The 5,449-nt window shown below is 38.6% G+C and overlaps 1 long non-coding RNA gene across 1 annotated transcript in view; it reads left to right on the top strand.

Annotated features, from left to right (window-relative positions):
- The first annotated feature begins 680 nt into the window (after window positions 1-680).
- LOC111813763 overlaps window positions 681-5,449 on the top strand; it is a 10,449-nt gene continuing 5,680 nt past the window's right edge. The window contains exons 1-2 of the long non-coding RNA XR_002818937.1: window positions 681-692; window positions 2,171-2,181. This is a non-coding gene — a long non-coding RNA (uncharacterized LOC111813763). The remainder of the gene's footprint in view (window positions 693-2,170; window positions 2,182-5,449) is intronic.

Below are 5,449 nucleotides of genomic sequence, written 5' to 3'. Positions count from 1 at the left end.
TATTGTTAGGTATGCTTAAATGTGGTTTAGTTAATATTGGTGAAAATAAGGCAAATTCTATGTTGCTAATTTAGCTGACAGTAAGACAGATGTTAAATGTAGCTGCAGTAGAGACAGCTATAGAAATGGTTAACACAGTTTCATGTATGATTAAGTCACTATTAATAATGGACCATTCTAATATCAATAAAGTAATATTGGTAACATTATAATCTCAGAGAACATCTCAGTGAAAGTTTTGTATATATGGCCAAAATAAAATCTTGGTCCTAGTAATGATATACTTTTATTGTAGTTACTGCTTCATTATAGAATGTTATTGGCAGTAATGGTGTGTTGGTTGTAATGGAAGCGTTCTGAGTATGACATTTATGTTGCTGTCTGCAGTGTTTCCTTCCTCATAATAATCATGATTTATATGAAAATAGTCTTATTTTAATGTGAGCTAATAATAAAGCTATTGCCTCATTGCTCAGTGGTATGAGCCTTAGTGGAAAACTCAGGATAACATTCACATAATCTGTGTGCTAAGGTAAGAAGCATGATCATTTTATTTTTAGCTAGTAAGTAAAAGGTACATAAAGAGCACCCTTCATTTGCGGAACATCCTTGCATAGCATCAAAAGGATCCACTGGGGCAGCTGGGGCTAAGCATATATAACCTCTCATTTTACATGCTTAAAAGATCTGATGTGATTTTATCAGTGAGATGTATGAAAATTTCTTCTAGCCATATGCTTCATTCTCTCATGACAGAAGAGGTTAAAATGATAATCAGATAAAACTTTGCATGGAAGTAGAAAAACTGCTTCAGTTATGACTGGGTTTTCACAGGCTATTCTCTATGCAGTCTGGCTAATATTGCCCAACCCTACCTACCAGGTCAACAACCAGTCTCAATATTTTCCTTTATATTTTAACAGTGAAACAAAGGAGTTAACTGTAACAGAAAGTGGTAGTAGAAACTGTTGCTCTCATTAGTATCAGTAACTCTGGCAATGCTATTACCAAAATCTATTTTAAACAAAGCATAAAGAGAAAAGGGTTCTAAATATCATTATTGTAGATGAATATTTATTAAAACATTTATGAATTCCTAAAGGTTTTAATCTAATTCCTAGGCATCCGGCTGAGCAACAGTAACAAGTTTTTGCATGAGGCAGAATGCATATGACAGTTGGTTACAGAAAGCCCAGAGCCCATTCTATGTATATGCCATAGCTGTTTTACAATAATGTGACACAACACTTTACAAATAAAATCAAGACAGACTCTTTATAAGCTCTGAATAGTATCCCAAGCTTCAACTAATTCACAATCAAATTTCAGGGAAAGTAGGTTGGCCAGTTACTGGCAAGATGTGCCAAAAGAGCAGGTGGGTTACAACAGGTGGAGGCTGAGATGATTAATTTAGGCCAGATACTGTCATCAGGGTCTTCTTCCAGGTGGATTATGTTCTGTTCTACCTGAGATAAACACTTCTTGCCTTTTTGCAGAATTCTGCATTTCTGGTGAAAAGATTTCCATTCCAGTCAGTAAGGAGAGGATAGAAGAGCTGGGATGAGAAGTAGCTAGCTAACAAGGTCAAAAGATGGGGTCAACAGGTCTGCAACTGGTACCACTGTATTCTCTAGTATTTTCTGGTTGTTGGGTTTTTTTTTTCCCTGTATTTTAGGAAAGGGCCTACAGAGTGTTCGGAATCTCACTACTAGATCGGACTCATAGTATTCTCCTGTTTACAGCCTCCCAAGTGCTGGAATTACAGGCTCACACCACCACTCCCAGTCTCAATTGCCATCTCAGCATGCCCCAGGGGCAGGCCTGGCACTGCAGGCCCAAGGATCAAACCCCTGGCCCTTTCACCTGCTTGCAGGCACTTTAATCCGCTAAGCTGTTTGGCCAGCCCTGCTCCACAGTGTTTTGTTTTCCAATTTAGAAAAGAGTAAAGCATTAATGGGGTGTAGCAGCTCTCAGTGTTAGTATTTATTCAATGCCAAGCATATACCTAAAACTTGGAATGTCTCTAGTTATGTTAATGGTTTTAGAAGAAAGTCCAAAATATTAGTAGAATGTGTAATTGTTGCAAATCTATTGGCATTGATTTCTGTAGGAGGTAAAAAGTATCATTGCACTCAAGGCCATTTTATAATAAATTTTAAGATGGTTGTAGATTTTTACTTGGTTTTTATAAACATGAGATTAGTGCCTTTAATTTGGCATAAGATATGTTACGGTTTGTATCTAGTTGTCCTCACAAAGCCTCTTGCAGTCTTGGGTGACTTCTGGAGTTTGTGATTGATTATTGTGGGTATGGATGCTGCACTTGCCCTGGAGCAGGTAATTTGTAGTACAATGTAAGGAGGGGAGAGAGTCTAGCTAGCTGCCTGGACTGCTGCCACTCCCTTTTCTCTCTTGCTCCTTGCCACCACCATGAATGGCTTTTCTCTGTCTTAAGCCACTCTGCCTTGAAGCCAGCTGAGTATGAACTAAAACCTCCACCAATTATGAGCTAAATAAAACTTCCCTTCCTTCATTTTGGGTGTTGGGTACTTTCTTTTTACCCAATACATTTTATTAGTAGCAGAAGCAATTATTTCACCTATAGAAAAGGTGTTATTGGGTATGTTTGTTTATTTTGGTACCAAGAATCAAACTCACTACTTCACACTTGCCAGGTAGGCTCTGTGCTACTGAACTATGTTCCCAGGCCAGTGTTATGCTTTCTAATGAACACTTTTCCTATCTGATATTTATGATTATCAGCTCTAACCTTATGAGTAATATTTGTTGTTGGTGATAATGTTTCCAAGTGATATGGGGGTAAATGATCTGGGTGGATGACCTTCAAATGACATACGGGAAAAATGATATATGGGACAAATTCATGTTCTCTAAAACTGAAGCATGAATTTTAGGAATAAACGGAAGTTATGAGCAGAATATATTTATTGGGGGAAAGAAAGCTCCTGTCCAAGAAAGGGACAGAAGGGGGGCCCTAGTGGGTTTTCTCTGGGAATAGCTCTCTTCCAGGGACTTTTATGGAGTAAATTGTTGTAGGCAGCTGAATTAGATAGAAATATTATAGGTAGCCAGACAGAGCCAGGCCCTCAAGGACAATATGGAAGAAAAGGTGACTATGCAACTTGGAAGAGACAGACACTCCTGTCTAGGCCAGACCTCTAGACAAAAGAGGAAACATACAGCTATGTACTTCCCTAAGGATGGGTATCAGGGATTGATATTCTAAATAGGTATCAATCACCAAGAGTCCAAATGAGTCACTAACCCAACTCGCAACAGGAAGAGACCTTGTCCAGTATTCATGCCCACTTGCTGTGTGATTCCCTTCCCCATTTGGTACTGGATTGAATTAATTTTACCTGAGCAATGGTGCTTATAATCTCATTGGTTGACCATAGTTTTGTCCCACCTCATGATCACCTAAGCGAGTTCCCATGTTCTCCACCACCTTAGACCCATCTCACCATATGGTTTTCCTCTATAAAAGTCCTTGTAAGAGAAAACTTGCCAGGGACCACCGGCTTGACAGCCCTCTCCTGTCCCTCTCTCAGACAGGAGCTTTCTTTCCCCTAATAAATATATTCTGCTCATAACCTCCATTTGTTCCTAAAATTCATTCTTTGGTTTTAGAGAATACAAACTCATCCCAGGTACCTTTCAGGTTATGAATTTCATTTTTCCCCCCTATATCATTTGGAGGTCATCCACCAAGATCATTTTTTCCCTATACCAAAACCATGCGGTGAGTTGGGTCTAGGGTGGTGGAGAACATGGGAACTTGCTTAGGTGGGCATAAAGTGGAACAAAACTATGGTCAACCAATGAGATTACAAGCACCATTATTCAGGAAAAATTGATTAAATCCAGTACCAAATGAGGAAGGGAATCACATAGCAAGTGGGCATGAATACAGAACAAGGTCTCTTCCTGTTGGGGTTGGGTTAATGGCCCTTTTGGGGCTCTTTCAAAGAGATTGATACCTATTTAGAATATCAAATGCCCATCCCTAGGGAAGTATTTAGCTGTATGTTTCCTCTTTTGTCTTGAGGTCTGGCTCATACTGGAGTGTCTCTTCCAAGTTCCAAAGTCACCTTGTCTTCCATATTGTCTCTTTGAGGGCTTCACCTTTTCTAACTGCCTATAATATTTCTATTGATAGAAATATTATAATATTTCACCTGCTTACAACATTCCCCCCTCTGAAGAAGTAACCCAAACTTCTGTGAGGGAACCATGAGCGATGACTGCTCTGGCTTCTTCAGGCTGAAAGGGGTCATAGTTGTGAACCAACAGTCAGAGATACTCTCCATAGATTCTATCTAAAGGCCCTCAATGGACACCTGGTATCTTTATCTTGGGTGAGTGTATAGCTTTGAGTCTGGAGGTGACAAAGCCAGACAATTAAACATGCATGGGTCAAATAATCACATCAACAGGATAATTATGAATATAGTCAAAGATTTGTATCAAGTAGACAGTAATAACTTCCCATAAAAAATGATAAACATAGGGTCCAGGGTATCTCAGCATCTTATATACCATTGATTTGATGTCTAATATTTTGAATAGCTATTGAAACATTAGAAGGATCTGGATTGTCATAATATTTTAAAGTTTATAATTATAAAAAGACTAGCTAGAACTTTTTGTAGGTCTATTAGCAAGATCTCTTAAACATGGGGTTTAATCTCTTTTTTTTTTTTAAATCTTCCATGTCCATTGGGTATTATCTCAAATAATCTGGCCAATTCTTATTATTACTGGGGTACCTGAATTACAGGAACTCGGAAAACTACTGAGTACTCTCCAGTTGGTGAATGGGGCCACTGGCTAGTTAACTACTGACACATCTGCATCAGCATCTAGTTTAACAGGCTTTCTCCTTATAATGGCAGTTAACATAGGTTCCCTCAGGCTGAGAAAGGAAGACTCATGACCACCTCAATCTGAAACTTTCTCTGACTCCATCATGAACACCTTCTTTTTTCCCCCTCTAGCAGCTTTGTACATTTGTTGCTTGAAATGTCCCTTCTCTCTGTCTGGATCCAGGGAAGCATAACTTTTCTCTCATTTCCCTACTGGCCTTTGTTCCTATAGACTGCTAGTATCACTATTCTCATTTTCTGTCTATAATTCCATTCTGTATCCTTTCTACTATGAAACATCTCAACTAAATTTCATTCCTATAACCTTTTAGCTTCTGCAGCATGTGTCAGATACCTGGGCCCCACTGAGCAAGGTATAACTTGTAAGGGGCAATACCAAAGGATTTCTCCTTTTAATATTGTGACTCTGAGTTTTATGTCACAAATACAAGACCTGTCTCTATATACAAACCCAAAGCTACTGAACACTGTTTTATGCTGACAGGATTTTATCTGTCCTTGGGGATCTGTTTTATTTTTTTTATATTTATTTATCTTTTTTT

This window comes from Octodon degus, unplaced genomic scaffold, assembly GCF_000260255.1.
Source record: "Octodon degus isolate 3935 unplaced genomic scaffold, OctDeg1.0 scaffold00221, whole genome shotgun sequence".
NCBI lineage: Eukaryota > Metazoa > Chordata > Mammalia > Rodentia > Octodontidae > Octodon > Octodon degus.
Note: the sequence above shows the minus strand (reverse complement) of the source record. Positions and strands in the feature narration are given on the sequence as shown.